The 19,107-nt window shown below is 44.1% G+C and overlaps 1 protein-coding gene across 1 annotated transcript in view; it reads right to left on the bottom strand.

Annotated features, from left to right (window-relative positions):
• AKAP13 (A-kinase anchoring protein 13) overlaps positions 1-19,107 on the bottom strand; it is a 197,389-nt gene that overhangs the window by 164,828 nt on the left and 13,454 nt on the right. The window contains exon 2 of the mRNA XM_086756870.1: positions 1,148-1,244. The gene's annotated coding sequence lies outside the window, so the exon portion shown is untranslated. The remainder of the gene's footprint in view (positions 1-1,147; positions 1,245-19,107) is intronic.

Genomic DNA, 19,107 nt, shown 5'->3' with positions numbered 1-19,107 from the left:
TGCTTCTCTTACATGGCAACTGGTGTCATGCATTCCTCCTTAAAACACGGCCCCATACATTTGGCTAACGAGTATTGATGTTCATGATGAATTTGGAGACCCGCTCTCAGCCCGCCACATATTCATTCCCAATAAAAGCAGGTTTCATTCATCATTTGGCAAAGACTTCGCTTCTTTATCAAGCTTTGAAAATAGGTCTAATTCCCCTGCACAACTCCACTGAGAAAAGAAAACCCAAATAATTACAATCAATACTTGTCTCTTTACAGTAACAGCAGTTTGCGATTAATCCACCCAGCTGTTGCTACAGCTCAGTAACGTCAGCTTGGACCCAAGTATCGTTAAAGCACTGGTCTTCTCAGGCAAGAGCATGGAAAAAGTGAGACACTGCAGAAGGTAAACAGGTTAGAGACAGTGGGAGGAGAGAAGCGGCAGCTTGCGGTGGTTTTCCTTCCTACCTCCCTCGACAGAGCCAAACATGGCAAGCACCCATTTCCAAGCAAGAGTCTCGCAGTTTCTTTGCTGCAGGCTAACAGTTTTTGCAAATTCAAGTCTTTTCGGACAGAATGGGTGTAACTGCATGAGTCAGAACAGCTACTGTCAGTACTGCAATAACCAAATATTCGTTTTTAGGTCAGATCCATCCCCTGATCTGGTTCACCACACCGAGAAGCTAGTGTTAACACAAAAACAAACCCAGAAGCCGCAATGCCACAACTGCTGCAGGACAGACAGATGGCCATCGTGCCGACTGGCAGCCACGTCCGACCAGCAGCCGGCGCGACCTGAGCCCCACGGACTTGAGCTCTGATCCTGACCAGCTTCCATGGAAATCCTCATAGTGTAACCACATGCCTCGGGGACGTGAAACTCATATTAAAATAATACAGAAAAGCAGCTCATGCGCTGTTAAGTGCTATTTTACACCATGGCATATGCTTGACATAACAGGTGAGACCACACATCTCTTTCCTTTTATTTTTCGCTTCCACTGCAAAGAAGCTGTATTTTACGGCAAAATAATTTGACAAATTTGCTTATAACATGAGCTTAGATATCAGCACCCCCTCCTGCTAGTAAGCAAGGCAAACCTATTCCCTCAAACCTCGCTTGTACCTGGAAGAGCTGCCAAAACATTTAACCTTACTTTAACTGCATGAAGCAGTACAGATGGCTCCAAGATGTCCTTCAAGTCGTTCCTACGCCAAGCAGGGAGGAACAGAGCAGATCATGACGCTCAGGTCCTGGAAGAGAGGGAAGAAGGAGTTGTCATCAGGTGCAAGGGACAACACAGCTGCTAGGAGTCCCAACACCCAAACTGGCATCCCAACACCTTCACTGAGGGGAATGGAAACCCTTCTCTGCCTTGCTAGTCATATAGGAGACATGTCTTGCCCCCCACGGTAGTTCCACGTGGTGACCACCCCAGACCTCCATGAGCACACACAAGGCAATGATCACACAAAGTACAGGGCTATAGACCCACACTAATTGTGCTGCTGAGTTGTATTTGTGACTGTCCTGCTACTTGGTTTATCCACAAAGCTGTTGGTCCTGCTCTCTGTCGCTGCATCCCAAACCTCTAAGTTGGCCTGAAGTCCTTTACACCCATCTTAAACACAAACCCTCCAGGACAGACTTCATCAAACTATTTGTGAACTCCTTTACGGCAAGGTATTTTAAAAGGAATAGAAATGTCAAAAGTGGATGACGGCAGGTGATGGCCAGCAGACGAAAACCAAATCTGCCAGCAAGTCTTTTCCAAATCCTTCTTGGCTGCCTGCACTTTTCCACAGGCTGATTTTGCTCTGGGGCAAAATATACTCAGTAGATTAATCGACAAGGACGAACGTGGTTTACCAAACACACCTGGAAAGAGCAGTTAAAGTGGATTAAATGTCAAAAGGAGAAAAAGCCCAGGTTGGGCTTTAGCTTATTAAATGCTGTGTGGGAGATTTTATTAGCTAAATCAAAGTCATCAGGGCACCTTAGGCCATCATTTGATTACCACATCAGGCAAGGTTATGGCTACACACACATCACCAAACGCAAGCACAACACACCGACTGCCTCCTCCTGTTTTACCAGACAGAGGAGACTGCCCCTGCGCTCTCCCCGTTGGGAAAGCATCCGGAATCAGGGAATCTCACAGCCTGAGCCAACTCGCCGAGTTCAAAGTGCAATTACAAGCACAGAAGTAACAATGGCAAAACTAGTTACGGGCTGGGAAATCAATTGTATTGTGTGAATTAGCTGGGGAACGTACAGCACTGGAAGATAATTCATTGCACAACAAATTTCACTCATTCATCTACACGAGAACAGCATCACCTAAACACCTCAGTGTCTGTTTTACACAGTATTTTCTTAAGATCTACTGCTGAAAGTCTTTTATCCATTCTGCTGGTGGTTCCTCCCGAGAAATGGGGAAATTGTTTTATAAGGCACTACAGGGTACTGCATGCTAAAAGGCATTTCACTATAAATACATATATTAAAACATAGAAAAAAATGGGAAAAAATTAAGAAGTTCATCCTCTTGTTCCTCTTAAAGTATCAGATTGTGCATGAATTTCTTCATTGTGGCATCACAGATTTCTGAATTATATCCTTATGGCAAACTACTGGAGCTGAAAGAGGAATTACCTGAGCTCCTAAATCCCAGTCAAGAGCACACAAACCCTCTTTGGATTCATTAACCAGTAAAAACCATCCTTGCAGTCACAAACAAACAGACTGGAACTTGCCTCCGGCATTCCTGTAGTATTACTTTCAGGACGACATTTTAAAAGATGGTTACTGTTTGATAAAGCAATGATTAACTACGTTAAGCAAGCAACATTCACCCAAGGCTCCTACTAGCCATCCCGTGTTGATGTCCAAGCAACAGCTCTCTCCAAGGCAAATACTGAACAATGCAGTGGTTTCCTTCATTTGTGAGACACTGATAACTTGGCTTTTCATACCACACTTGGAATATTTTGGCAGAGAAAGCGGGCTTTACTGCTATTCCTTTGAACCAACGAGCAACACAGGTCCGGCTAACACTGCTAAAGTAGATACTGAGCACGCTGTGAATCATTACAGGTTTTTCATCATCTCCGCTAAGGAATGAGGGTGTGTGTATGGAGACGCACGTGCAAAGCTCACTTGGATGCTCAGGACTTGGAAAGTATTAGCAAGTGGAGAAAATCAACTGGCCTAGCAATAAAAAGCAGTTACACAGATCATAAAATTCTTCCTCTGGGCTTTTGTTTTTGTTTACTTTTATTCCGTAGGAATTTTTAGATTGCTACAGGAAGAAGCAAAGAATATTAAAAAGTCTTCGATATGTATTTTAGTTCTGAATGTAAAGAGCCTGCACAGTCAGTAAGGCTGTCCACATCAAAGAATCAATTCCCCAAAGAACTGAATTCTCCTTCCCGAGAAACTGCTATGGGCTAACTCCCGCATGCCTAAGCACACCCCTTTCTGAAGGATTTCCCTATGTGGATTTCTTCTCCTCCTCTTCCTTTACTGGGAAATCATTACCAGGTGTAGATGAACAATGAAGTAGCTCCTCTTTCCTGAATCTTAAAAAGATGGGTTTAAAAATTATGTTTCATGGGTGATGTCCTATTGCTCACAAATAAAAAAAAAAAAAAAAATCTATTCTGTACCATCACAGGAAGATGACTACACATGGTATCTTTATAAGGAAAACTCTAAAAAGCAACTGGGTTCCTACACTGCTCTGCCAACATTCCCACATTCTGACCTGTAACTCTGGATAATTTCTGCCCAGAAGAGCCTAAAGTCATGACAGTCACGATACCACACAGTGCTCAGTAAAGTAAATGAGAATGTAAAGAAGAGTACTTTTGACACTTGCCTTTATACAATCTGTTCTGCTTGGATTTAATAAAAATAGGGGGAAAAACCCATCTTGTTTGCTAGGACAGGATTATTTGATGGCAGATTGCTCATGGTCTTGCTCCCTACATACTGAGACAGCTAAAGCAGAAATCACCCACGCCACCAAAGAATGATTGAAACATGTTTAGGGAAGAGAGATGGAAAGAAAGTTTAAGGATAGTATTACAGCTATTCACACTTTTAAAAAGACAAGGTAACTAGCCCTGTGGATTATATATGGAATTCCTGTAATAAATAAATTTAGCCCAGTGGCTTAGAGGTGATCTGCATCTGCTGTCTCCTTTACGGACCGAGGAGCCAGGCATCAAAAGGAATTATCTCTACATTTCTAAATGAAATGAATAGCAGTGACTAACACAGGAGGAAAAAAAAAAAAAAAAAATGCTTGGTAGAGCCCCAACACTTGGACCTCAGGGTTTCCAGTTGCTTTGCTGTTTGCTCCCCAGTGAATGTCCACCCTTCCCAAACACCACCCAGCACAGAGGAAATCACTTCTCAAACTTGTTCTTTTTCACCCCCCAAGCACAAACCCATTTTATTTTTCTGAGAAGTGCTGCATGTTTTGTTGCTCTGCCAGCTGATCGCTTTAACATGCTGAATGAGTTATCTCACCATCTGGTTGTAATTGCCATCATGAAGCTTTCAACAAATTCAAAAAACAGCACCAAGATCAGGGCACTAATAGTCGAGGAGATGAACTGCTGATTATTTGGGATTATTTGATACAGCTAGAATCTTTTGATAGCCAAGACACCCCAAAACAGCCAATCCCACAGCTACAGCACCCAAACAAACCTCTGAGTATTGGCTGTTGCTCCTCACAATTTCATATCAAATGATGTTAAGGAAAACACTGCTTCTCCTCCTCATCTCCCAGATTGCTGGGTGTACAACTGCACACTGCTGTTATCTTTTGCTTTTAATACACAGTCTACACCATGTCATGTACCATGACATTCTAATTCCAGAACATCCTCTTCCTGCTTCTATTGCATCTCCCAAGAGAAACTGGGAGACCAGACCCCTTCAGAAGTCTGTCCTTTGGTCTGAACCGTGTTTCCTAATTCCTTAGGGAAGGGAGTCTGGATACACTCCACTCAGACAAGGCATTTCCCACAGTCACATGCTACAAAGCCACGTTCAGAGCAGCAACTTCTCTCCTTGGTTGACCTGAAGGGAAAGCTAAGCAGGTCCACATCAAGGGTAGAGAAGAGCAGCAGCATCCAAGCTGCTACAGCACTCAGTGAGACAAATCAATGGACACATACTGGCAATATAAACAGAAAAATTTAAAAAAAAATTATTTGCCTAAAATCTGCTCTGCTTTGGAGAAGTAGAAATGCAACACGGATCCACCAACTGCTGCATCACACTACATTTTTACCAGCAGAGCAGAATGTAGATTGCAGCTCATCACATTTTGACACACACAAGGTTCCTCTAAAAGTAAATGATGGGTTTTGTTTAGAGGGCAGCATCTGACTTGGCACACTGGATGAGGAAAAGCTAAGAATTTTAAAACAATAGAAAGTAAAACATATCCATATTTCGCACGATCACACACACTGCAGAGCAAGCAATAACATTAAGACACTAACTGGAGTCCCATTAATCCTGATTACCACGAAATGGCAGACAAAAAAAGATTCTTTCACATACACTAAGTTAACTTTTGAAACTTAACTCTTTTGACAGCATCACCTTGAGCTTGTAGACAGAAATATTCCCTCGTCAGTGGAAAAGGGAAGCAAGGAAGCACCCAACCAAAAGCGCTTACCTGCTCACTCTAGCCCTGGACAGACACAAATTTTCCCTCTTGAACTTGGAGATCTGCACAGAACCAAAAGTAGAATTGGGTTTGCTTTCTACTTCCATCACCAATCACAAAGCAGCGAAACAAAGAGATCGAAGATGCTTTATGCCTCTGCCTTGCCTCTTGACAGCAACCTGAGCTCCATGAACTCCTCTTGTTTAATAACCCCGGGGAACTCATTTCCCCAGGAGAAGACGAGGTTCCATGGGGACTCTGCAAGCAGCGAAATCCCCTGACCCCCAAGAGCTCAGTCCTGCACAAGTGCTCTTGAAAGACATATGATTGACATTTTGAAGGATGAAACTAGAAGAAAAAAAAAGACCAAATGGAAAGAATAATAATATTTTTCTGACTCATTGCAGTTTTTACTACTAGTAAGAGCAGCACTTGGTCCAGAAATTTGATATTTAATCTGAAGCATGTCATAGTGTTAACCCTACATAGCAAGTGCTTCTTTCCAGACAGTCTTGTAAACCACCTCAGGATTGAGATAGCGACTTCAAATTGTTTCCACAAGACCATCATGGCTGACTGTCTACAGAAGATATTAAAACTTAACCCTCGGAAAGTTTAAAATCTGTGCAACGCATTAACACTTCATTGAACCACCATGGCAAGACTACCCTTCCCCCTTGTTACTGGAAAACAATATCAGAGTGATTAGCTAAAAAATACAGCAAATAGCAGCAAGTTGCAGTAATATCTTAAGTCCACTCCTAAAATACAGACTCTTAATTCTGCAACAGATTCTTCTCCTTTCCTTTTCCTCTTCTCTTTTTTTTTTTAATTTTGTTTGCTTGCTTGCCCTTTCCACACAGGGAGCAAAGCCACAAGAACCATCTCTCCTCTATCATGACATTCAGGTTACCATCTGCATGAGTTGTGTCCTCTTGCTAACACGGGCCAAAGCCCAAAATAAATCCCCTTCGGAAGATGAGGAAACAGAGGAAGCACAAACAGTGAAGCCACGGACTACTGCAACCTGTCCATCATCAAAAGCTACCAACATAATGCCTCAACATAAAGGAAAATGCCACTTAACCACAGTCCCCTACTTAACAGAACAGGCCTATTTTCTTTTAAATATTGGGTACAATTCATGAGCAGGACAAGCTAAACGCTTCCTAGGAAGGCAACATGTCACCCCCAGAACAGGGTATGACCCTGAGAAAAGGCAGAGTGGTTGGTAACAAGAATCATGCAAAAATTTCAGTTGGAAGGACCCTTTGGAGGTCATCTGGTCCATCCTCCTGCTCAAAGCATGGTAAAGACATCAAGGTTATGACATTATCCCCATGCTTTCATTGTTGAAAACCGTCCTAGTCAATTGTGGCCTCTGTCTCAATTCCCATGTGTAAAATCGAGCTAAATCAGCTCATTGAGCTCCATCGTCACAGGAATGAAGTCAAAATCATCATCTGCTGCAAGGCACTCCAACTCCAGTCGTTGGAGTAGCCTGCACAATTCACTTATTTAATCTGACTTTCCCCAGTTAGTTTTCTTCCTCATTTCCACACAGGTTAAAAAAAAAAAAAAAATCAATTAAATAAAGAACTTTTACTGTACTTAGAAACCTTGTGATAAGGAAGTGTTGAAACCAAACATGAGCATGTAACATGCACTGACACATTAATACAACAAGCTTTCTCCTCCATGTTAACGATCATCTTGGAATTAAATACGAAGTGCAAATCTATACTCCTGTCTGCCACTGCAGCTCCAGCCAAGACCAAGGTCCCTCTGCCGAGCGCCGTGGAGGCACACAGTAAGAATCCTTTCGCCATCCTGTTTACAGGTTAAACAGATAAACGCTGGGAGGGGACACAAAGGGCCAGAAAATGAAGTGACCCGCCCAAGGTTTTACAGATGACTGCCAGTGCAGTCTGTAATCTGGCTGGCAGCACCTCTCCACCCACACAGCAGCGGCTTCTCCGCTTTCTTCAAAAGCTGGCTGCCTCCATCCACTGCCGCGCGGCTACCCAGCTCTGCCAAACACCAGCCAGGCAACTGCAGCATTAAGTGGCTTTACTGCTCGAATCAACACGTCACTGGAGCTGCGCAGCACTTAATTACATAAATTAGGAGATCTGTATAATGGTCCTAAACCAGTAACGCAAGAGAAGGTCTAATGATGCAACAACAATCTGCAACCCAGCGCTCAGATTACAGGTGGGTTACACAACGGCTCAAACAAGCAAGCATTTTGGCAGCCAGCTGCAGACTTGCATAGCGTAGATCACGTTTTCCCAGAGCCACCACCCGACTCCAAACGTGTGAGATGCAGCCAAGCTCCCCATACCTACCCTTGGCCCAGAAGCTCAAGGGTGAAGGTGAGGAGCTCAGTGTTTGAGCAGCAATGCCATCCACAGCAGAGCAGAATCTGGAATCATGGAATCACGGAATCATGGAACGGTTAGGGTTGGAAGGGACCTTCAAAGGTCATCTAGTCCAACCCCCCCCTGCAAGAAGCAGGGACATCCCCCACTAGATCAGGTTGCTCAGAGCCTCATCCAGCCTGGCCTTGAACGTTTCCAGGGATGGGGCATCCACCACCTCTCTGGGCAACCTGTGCCAGTGTTCTACAACCCTCATGGTAAAAATTATTTTCCTAATATCCAATCTAAATCTACCTCCCTCTATTTTAAAAACATTACCCCTCATCCTATCACAACAGGCCCTTACTGAAGGGTTTTTCCCCATCTTTCCCATAGGCCCCCTTTAGGTACTGGAAGACTGCTATCAGGTCTCCCCGGAGCCTCCTCTTCTCCAGGCTGAACAGCCCCAACTCTCTCAGCCTGTCCTCATAAGAGAGGTGCTCCAGCCCTTTTATCATCTTCATGGCCCTCCTCTGGACCTTCTCCAACTGGACCATGTCCTTCTTACGTTGGGGGCTCCAGAACTAGACACAGTACTCCAGGTGGGGCCTCACCAGGGCAGAGTAGAGGGGAAGAATCACCTCCCTCGACCTGCTGGCCATGCTCCTCTTGATGCAGCCCAGGATGTGGTTGGCCTTCTGGGCCGCAAGGGCGCATTGCTGGCTCATGCTGAGCTTCTCGTCCACCACCACTCCCAAGTCCTTCTCCTCGGGGCTGCTCTCGATCCATTCTCTGCCCAGCCTGTATTTGTGCCTGGGATTGCCGTGACCCAGGTGCAGGACCTTGCACTTGGCCCGGCTGAACTTCATGAGATTGGCACGGGCCCACCTCTCCAGCCTGTCAAGGTCCCTCTGGATGGCATCCCTCCCTTCCAGCATGTCGACGGCACCACACAGCTTGGTGTTGTCGGCGAACTTGCTGAGGGTGCACTCTATCCCACTGTCCATGTCGCCGACAACGATGTTGAATAGGGCCGGGCCCAACACAGACCCCTGAGGGATGCCACTCATGATTGGTGTCCACTTGGACATCGAGCCATTGACCACCACTCCCTGAGGGCTGCCATCCAGCCAACTCCTTATCCACCGAGTGGTCCGTCCATCAAACCCATGTCTCTCTAGTATAGAGAGGGGCGGGACAGTGTCAAAAGCCTTGCACAAGTCCAGGCAGATGATATCCATTGCTCGTCCCCTGTCCACCGATGCTGTCAGCAGAGATGCTCCAAAGCAAAGTCAGCCCTTTTCCCAAATCTCCTTTCCAAATTCACATTCAAACTCAATGGACACATCTAAACTCTGTCCTAGCAACCCCTTGTATCTCACAAGTCATGCTTGCTCCTCTCAGCATTAACATCCCCTTATACAGAGATGACATAACTCCAGTGAAACCTGCTCAGTTTACAACTGGGGTCACTTCTGCACCATGCCATGCGATTTAACTCCCAGCTGCAGTCTCGTTTAAGAAATCATTATCAGCAGAGGGTCAACAGAGAGCCATCACCCATCAACTCTGACAATAAATAAGGCAATTTAGGTATTGGACGAGCACTCAGCATGAACAGTTTATGTGGAAGAGAATGTCCCTACCCCAAGATTTCTGAGTGTGGGTTTTTCACTGAATAGGCTCAAATACTTCCAGGTAGTATTGATTTCTATTTTTAGCATTGATACAGCATAAGGGAGAAATCATTTGGTTTTAAATATTCTTTTACGCTGTATTGGCCTTTTACATCGCTAAACACAATACCAAATTGCAGCTTAGCAGCCTCATTTTACCTTCTTTCTGTAAAGTGCTCAGATGAAAAGCACTACACCAGCATCAGGCTGAGAATTGGTGTCCGGATCTTGAAAAGCAGTCAAGTGTCACAGTCACTCCACGTGTTCGATACTGAAGGGCTCAAAAGAAAATTGACAGCACTAAAGCTGCAATGGTGAGGAAGTGTGATAGCATTGGCTTGGAAGCTGCTTGCCAATATTTGCACGTGCTTGTTCAAACAAAAGCCTCAAGAAGAGGTACTATGCCTTACCTAGAAACCCTGTGAAATGACTAGTATGTCACTGCTCTGAATAGAAAAATGCCATACCCTTATCCCCCTTTCACCTGCAAAATAAACTGTTAATTCTATTAAAATCCAGATTGGGAACTTTTCACTTCCACATACTAAGTTTCCTGCACACCATCTCTCCTCTACACTTTCCCACCTACACTGTGGTCAGGGAGAAGTGTGATTTTCAGAGATTACTGAGGAATCTCTGAGTGAAGTTTCTGAGCCCAATCTGTACTAAAGGGCCCACAGCTTGTTTCTGGGTGCATTAACACATTTGGTCTGTGGTTACAAAGAGCACTGGCACATTCTTAGCTCTGATCCATCCGAGCTCTTGCAAGGCAGGCTGACTACGTAGGCACTTTGCAGCTGAAGCCACAACACTGCTCATTGCGCAAATATCACTGAGTGCACAACAGCAAAGCCCAGAGAATTAAACTGCATTTGTATTTAGTTTCCTTTATGTACAGAATCACTTTTGCCAAGGCAGAAGGTAGCACAGGGTGCTGTTACAAGCTGTTTGCAGTTGTAGCAGATCCGCAGTTACTACATCAAGGCAGATGGCTGGAAACCACCAGCGTGCAACGACAGAGCATCTTCTACCCTGCAACCCTTTCAAGCAAGTTGCCTGATTTGCTTTCATATAGCTCAACTTATTTTTTTTTTCCCCTCCTCTCACCAAAAAAAATGTTTTAATTCAGTTGCTTTTTATTTCTCTCTAAAGAGGCAGACAGCTGCAACAATAATATCTTTAAAGAGGCAGGTCATAGTAATGCAGTATATTACAAGTAGAAAAGAAAGGGACATTACTAAACACCGTTAGCACATGGCACACATTTTGCCCAGTACCCAAACAGCCCAGTGCTTCTATAACTCACGAGCGTGTGCCAAGGGAGGAAGCAAGCTTTCACCACCAGCAAAAAGATTCCTGAAACAAGTCAGCAAATACCCATATAAACTGTATCTGAAAGCCTGACATCAAATACAGCCCAAAATTAACTCAGCCTGCTACTGCTCTACATTGACTGAGTAAAGTGAAATCCTGGCTGCGCCTGCATCCTCTCATGCGTTTCACACATCGGCTGGAGGTGGCCAGAGTGAGAACTCCTCATTATTTTCCCTGCAAAGTGCACTCCTCCCCACCTTACTGTTAATCAAGAGTTACAACCAGTCACCAAACTGGCACTGTGGTGACTTCACTACCAGCTGCTAGGAACCCTGGAAAAAAGCAAAACCAAATTACATTAAGGCTACTGTCACTTACCAAATCCTACTACAGATACACCAGGCAGTTAGGCAACTTTGTTGACATATCTGCCAGTACTTTCCTTCATGGACTTACTCCATCTCTCCTCCTAACTATACCCTGAAGCGAAGGATCTTTATTTAAAGCAATGACAGCAGTTTTCGTTCAACAGAACATCCTCCCTCTCCTTATCCACCCCAAGCAGGTACAGCAAAGTAGCTTTTTGCTTAGTGCAAGGAGCAGTGAAGGAAAAACAAGAAGTTAAAGATGACTCTAATTGGCAGGGCACACCCTTCTTCCAGTGCACCTGTAAACGACCACTTGTGCAACATCACCTGAGCGTCAACAGGAGCTGTAGGCGCTACTCAAGCACGCACAGGACAATAAAGCAAAGGCACTACCTGCATTTCCACGTGCATGAAGGGTTTCCAAGTGCCTATCTACCCATCTACACCTATGCAAGTGGTGATTCACATCTTGCAAATACAGCCCTGAACTGTTTGGATCTTCCCTTTCCCGTATTCCTGCAACTGTGGCTAATCTTCTGGTCAGACACCGTGTGCCTTCTTTAGGACTTGGTCGTCATCCTGCACCACACCACATCCTGCATGCACAGCATATCTAGGTGCCGTGCAGCTGGTAACACAACAGAAAATAATAATTAAAAACCCTCAAATAAAAACCCAAATAATATTTAACTGGTCTTCCTGAGCAGGGGATTATCTTCAGTGGCATGCATCGTGTTTTCGATACAGCATGCATAGCCTTTTCGACACTTTCAAGACCAGGAAAGTTTTTGCTCCTTGCTTTACCTCAGCTGACCATAGCCTCCTTATGGTAATACATTTGGTTACCATTTGACCCAGGACATTTTTTACCATGAATCGGGGAAAAGGGACAAAGGAGTACATAGAGATGACAGCCACAGGGAGCACAACGCCAGTGCTAAAGTCTACCTGGCCAACAGCCCATACCATAGGCACACGCTGTCCTCATTAACAGGCTGTGGGAGTTACCCGGTTCCACAGTCCGGCCCCAGCTGCCGTCCTGGGGACCGTCCTGCTGCACATGCAGGAATTTTTCTGTGCACGGAGCAGCGACACAAAGCCAGGAGATCAAGGGTCTCCAAAAGCATCGCCTCTCTGCCAGAGTGCATCTTGCAGAGGGCACCAGAGGAGCTTTTCCCAGCCACGCACACATGCTCAGTAGATCACCCCTAGAAGAAAGCTTTAATGCTGCACTTTTAATTACCATTTACCTGCTGCACCAAGAGTGTAAATAAATCCCCTACGCAACAACATAGAGGAATAATCTTAGCAGCAAAAGTAGTGCTTTATAAACTATCATTTCTTGAGATAGATACCCACCCCTGACAGTGGTGTCTAAACCACTGATCCAGTTGTCTGGTTTTAGGGCACCAATTTGCTCAACACTTTGTTATTTGTTTCTGAAGGGAAATGTTTTAAAGCAGGGACCATACCACAGTATTTAATATTGTTCTTACCTTGGGTCAAATACCTTTATTCTCCATGCTTTTCATTTGTTGATGCTTGAGTTATCTTTTTCAAGATAACAATTTCACTTTTGTTTCTTTTTTCGCCTCCAGGTGCCCTGCCCTTAACAACAGCAGACTTAAATCCAGACGTTATTCCACAGATAACATCTATTGCTAAACAACACTTTTCTGATCTATACTTACAAAGCGCTCCAACATATGCTCAATTAAACGCTCACCATGATGTCTAAGGGCACGTGCACTTTTTCCATAGCACGTTTAGGACTAGAAAGACAGATTTACACCATGGGGAACAGTGACACACTGATGTCAATTTAACTTTTGTATGCCCTACACACAAATAATAACAGGCTTCAGATAAATGAAAAAGTGCTGGTATTTTTACAAACGACAAAACCCAAAGATACTAGAACTTAATGCCTGCCAAGAAACCTAAACAACAAATGGGTTCAGATTAAGAAAGTATTCTGAGATAATCACCACATCTTCCCTGGACTGTTTAACCTATTTCCCAGCACTAGCAAACGCTCGTCATGTTGTTTCCCCACCAAAAGTAAAACGCAAGAGGTGCAAGCACACAGCGTAAGCATTTAGCACTAGAGGTTGCTAGAGATCACAGATAACCCATCAGATCACAGCCAGTGATCAGCGTCACAGGTGGAGAAAGCCTGCTTCACCACAAGCTACATCCTCACGGAAACTCTTAAACAGCCAGTTTGCGAAAGGCGAATAAATCTTACAGCTCTTAGATCATCCAGTAAACACCTGACACTTCATAGTGCCAGGAAAAGATACAGATAACTTTTAGAGATGCTCTTTTCAGGTAGCTGCTGAGCAGTCTCCTCCATCAAGGGCTTTCAGTTCCAGTGAGGGTTCAACAACTGGCTTAAGCCAACTCAAACAGTTGCCACCAAGAGGCCCTGTCCACCCTAAAGCTGCCACCACCCCCAAGTCTGCTGCTGGCTGGATCATGGGTCACTAACTAGGTTGAGAGTCACGTTTCTCCTGCCGTGTTAGCTTTCTGCTGGAGCAGATCCTCTGATCCAGAAGGGGCTGGAGCACTGGGACCAGCACAAGGAAAGCCCCAGGCCTGCTCTTCAGGCAGCCCCATCCAGCCAGGCCTAGGCCAGCTGCAAAGACACACATGATGGTGGGGTGGGGTGGGCCGGCTGAAGGGCCCAGGGGCTCTCCCCATGAGCATGCTCCCCAGGGACATAAGGGAAGGGCTCTTTATTGATATCTAAATTCTTGGGGGTGATGCAAGAGGAAGAGATCTCCTGAGAACTTCAGGCAGATGAAGGACAACCAGCAGAAGCCGATTAACTCCTAAGCAACAGAGATCTCTCCACATAAACCTCCAGAGCAGCAACGGGCTAGCAGGTATGCATGTGATTAAGAAGGAATGGAAAAGGTGGGGTCAGACACAGAAACAGAAAAAACGAAGTTTTTCCAGTGTTTCTACAGGAGATAAACATCTACCTACTGATTTTATTATTTTTTTTAAAATTATTATTTTAGGGTGAGAGGTTGTTTCTGTTTCTGGGCTTTTTTTGAGATGACATTAGGTTCAGAAGAAAGCATTAGGATCACTCAAGTTCTATTGCTTCTGTCTCAGGCTGAAAAATTTCACCCCCATTTTCCCCTCAAGCCCATGACTCCAGGATTAGGCCTATCTCTAAACGCTTACAGGAGCAATTCAATGTTGGAGACCAAGCCAAATAGCCCTGAAAGATTTGCCTTCAGTAACTTTTCCACAGCTTGAACTACAGCTGTTTTTCTTTGGAAATTCCATGTCTCAACTGCCAGAGCATCAGGAGAGGAAAGAAGCAAAGTGCTATGGTTGGAAACAAAAGCTCAACATGGAGATGCAGCAAAAGATCAAATTCAGTTTTGGTGCCAGCAAAAATCTGCTCACTAAGGCACTGATCTAGCTCTTTCTGTGCTTCACCAGAGCACTTGGACTTTCTTTCTTCATCCTCAAGGCTACAGAACAAAATTATGAGCCAACCAGGACCAGTTTGTCCGCACGTCTGGATCCAGCATGTAATTTCTCTGACCTATTTTCAGAAAACATTAAAGTCTCCACTGGAAGTAAAGACCAGGTTCTTTATTTGAATCTTGCATGCCCCACCTGACCATGGTTCGATGCTCCACTGCTAGCCCCAACCATTCCTTAAGCAACTGAGGAAATTAAATACAAAACATTAAACAATGCGGAGGGTCAGACTCAAACCAACAAAGACAAGGAAATTGCAAGTTAAGTCTCCTGCTCTGCCCTTGATTCACCTTGCTTTGTTCAGCCACTGCTCTGTTCCCAGACCCTTCCTCTCTCCTAATGCCCCAGAGCAACAGGACAAAGAAAACAGCAGGGCCTAAACATAGATGGCATTCATTCCTATCAATTAGGCTGAGTTTTGATGTAAATCACAACAACTTTACCTAGTTTGGAACTCTGCAAAGCCAGTCATGTTTAACAATTTCTTGTACAGATTGCATTATTCCAAGAAGAACAGAGTAAAAATTATCTGGGGCACCTGGAGAGAAGATTCCCATCACTCAATTTCACCCCTCTAAAAATTCAGACAGTCTAAGCTAGTCATCTTCTCTGTCTACAGACCAGTTTGTTTTGGAGATTTTCAGATGGAAGAAGGATGCTTTAGGAGTGCCCATCATCTCACTGCTTGCAGGGGTCTGCAGAGCTAGCTTGGCTAGCACTTGCCTGAATTTTTAGCTGGCTAACATAAAAAAAAAGATGGATCTCATCCTCCTCTAGTAATCATCAATCAGTTGCTACGAAGTAAGCACCTGCGTCTTCAGGAGAGTCCAGACCTCAATCCCCTGGTGCATTCAGCATTGCTCGGGAAAGCGCGCAGTGGTTTAACGCTAAGCAGGTCACTGAGGTCGGGGGCAATAATTACCTGGCTGGTATTAGATATGCAACCTAGCTCTCTGCTGCATTAGAAGGGCACAGTGCTCAGACCCTTGCAGGACCAGAGCACAAGAAATGGAGAAGGAAGACACCAGGAGTAATGCAGTCTGCTTCTTCCACATGCTATTTAGCGTGGAAGGTGCACGCACAGGTACGCTTACATTACCTTAAAGCAGATTCAACTACATCACAGTCCTTCCAAAGAGAAGGTAAGTTAAATTTTGATAGAAAAGCCAATAAAGGTTTATTCAAAATGTTAATGAAAAGTAAGAAATCTGAACAGTTGCAGTTCACAACAACAAAGGATTAGAGAAGTTTCAGAAATACAACCTGTAAGTTATTTTATAACAATAAACAAAGTGTGTAATACAAAAGGATAATTACTATCACTGAGAAAAAACTACTCTCTCAGAGGCTATTATTTTTGCAGATACTGAAACTATTAGAAATAACTGGGGGAAGAACTTGAGGTTTGGGTTTTTGTTTTGCTGTTCCCCTGTACAAACAATCAGGGACTTAAAAATGCAGTCACAGTACCCCGAGTGAGATAAAAAGCTATATAACAAAACCTGCCTGTGTTTTGCCTGTATTTATGTATCATCATAGAATAGATACCTTTCAAGCAGTGAAAGACACACTCATCCACATGACAGCTACAGGTTAGAACTCAACAGAAAACTGAAAAGGTAGGACTTGAGTAGCTGAGGCAGGGTCACATTTGGATGTCAACAGTTTGTAAATCCACCCACACTATTCAAGTCCTGAAGCACTCAGGGCGCAGTGTAATGAAAAGATTTACAAAAGAAAGATTTTTACCATCTTGTTCGTCACTGAAAACCCCAGTACAAGCACATCCAGTTTCTCACTTCCAGCAAGGCTCCTAGAGTAACAGCGCAAAACTGTTTGGCTGCTGGTCCAGATGTGTTCCTTCCTCGTCTCCATGGTGATGAGAATCTTCTCTAAGCAACATCTCCAACACAAGGAGATGCAGCAGCAGGACAAACCTCACATTCCTCTGTCTTGCACAAAGGAAAATAAAATGTGAATGATGCTTATCTTTCTGAGAAAAAAATTATTACAGGCTGCACTGGGGGAAAAGAAGCAGCACTGAAATGCTGGCAAGATGACATTTTTCCTAATTAAAACAAAAGGCAATCTTTAAAATAAAGGCCTCCAAGCTGATAATTTTTCTTCACTGATAACATACACTGTTTACAGTCATAGTGTGCATTTGTAACAGATTCAAGAGAAGTTCATAAGCTTGTACAGAAATGCACTAAAGAGCACTTCAAAACTTGTGCATTAAGAAAATATATATAATTAATAGAAGGGGAAACACAGGCTAGATACCAAGTGCTGTTACAAATTTAGGAAAAACTAAAACCATCTTCTATTCTCAGTATACTATGGGAGGGATCCAACATAGGACACAACTGCTCAACTGGAAAACACACACATGCTCAAAGTCTACAAGCCTGTCTTCTGATCAGATGCAACTGATTAAAATCTTCTTGGAGAAGCCCTGTGATGGTGAAGGGCCGAACTACCAACTCATCACTTTAAAATACAGTTCAAGAGATTGCTCCATTTCTTCTTTACATTGCCTTTCAACAGGACAAATCGTCTCATGGCACACTGTAAAAACTAAAATCTTAGAAAGATGAAAGACGTAGACAAGAGAACCATTTTGGAGACTGAAGATGTGCAAAACATGCTGGTGACCTGTTGTGGGAAACGCCTGCATTACACAGGGAATGAGTTTCACTTCAAGGATCCACACAGGGTCTCTGCTTTGCATTTCTTTCCTCAGCTGAATGCATTTGACAAAACGATACATTTCTCAATGCTTTCCAGCTCTAATTCAAATCCTCTCCCCTACTGCTGGATGTTACTCCTCCAAGAACCTCTCAATTCAGTCACTGGTAATAACTCTTCCATGACAAAACCACAGAGACGTCCTTTATTATTAGGACTGTTTCCACAAGCATCCAGGGTGTTAACAAGCAGCATATGCATAGGGATGAGGAGATGGAGGAAGTTTATAAAAACATTTACTTGCTATGAAAGTCATCTTTAACTTCCCACGAGTCTGATTCCACACACACGCTTGTGGTAAGGCAGGTTGTATTATCCTCTTCTCTTGTCCAACAGTTGCTATTACTGGACTTGGCAAGGCAGCATGTGACACAGAAAAATGCAGCTGCATTTTTGCCTCGGAAGCCTCTACAAGAGCCTGTGAGTCATGAGCCAAAAGGCCCACATAAAAGCAACAGAGAAGAATGCAGATTCAGTCTTCTTTTTATTGTAAGCATGTGTGGTGTCTTTACTGGATGGTCCTGATGCACATAAATGACAAAACCAGAAGTAATTTTGAAGTCGTGAGAAGGGAAGAGTGCCTTCAGTCAGGTAACTCCGGCTCCATCGGCCCAAGGCCACTTTACATAAAATAGAAAGACTACCACAGAGCATCTGAGCCACTCAACACAATATGTGCTGAGACATGTGCCTCTGAGCTACGCTTTCATAAAAGCCTTAGGGTAATGACATTTTTTATGGGTTTTAGTTCTTCTTGTAGAATTTCTCACTATAAGACCAGAATACTCTGACCCTAGATACATAACGGGGAGGCCTCCTGTAACGCTGTCTTGCAGTAAAACATCCGTCATCTCCCTGTTTCCCTGTAAACTAAGTTTATAATGCAACAATTTGTGTCTCAGATGTATTGAACTTCTCTGACTACCAATACCACATTTTACCACATTTGTTACTCTTACCTGTCAGGACTAATCAAATGTTTCAACCTCTTTTTTTTTTTTTAAAGGAAAGCAATTCAAACACACTTTCTTCCTACACTGCTTGGAGGGAATATGATAAACACAAGACAGAAGGGAGCGTGAGAGCAATCTGGACTGTGGTCTGCAGAATAATGTCTCAGGACTCCTCTTTATCACCAGCTCAGGGACACTGTCCAGCAAGAAGCTGTTCCCACACTACATCATGTTGTCTGTCTGCAGGCAGCAGCCCCGCACCAAGCCAGCTCAGCAGAACCAGGCCGGAAGAAAGCTGTGGAAAGGGAAAATAAGGCACCAAGAATTACCCTTCAGTGTGGAGGACAAACAGCGTGAGTCCATCTTAGTTCCCACCTCAGATGTTTTGTACTGGGTGGATGGAGCACAAGAGGAATGAACACTAAAGGTGTACAGAGGCAGCACTGCACAATGCTGTTCACACACCTATGAAAAGAACGCTTGCTCCACTCAGTCCAGCTG

Source organism: Chlamydotis macqueenii, chromosome 12 (assembly GCF_036417535.1).
Source record: "Chlamydotis macqueenii isolate bChlMac1 chromosome 12, bChlMac1.mat, whole genome shotgun sequence".
Classification (NCBI taxonomy): Eukaryota; Metazoa; Chordata; class Aves; order Otidiformes; family Otididae; genus Chlamydotis; species Chlamydotis macqueenii.
Note: the sequence above shows the minus strand (reverse complement) of the source record. Positions and strands in the feature narration are given on the sequence as shown.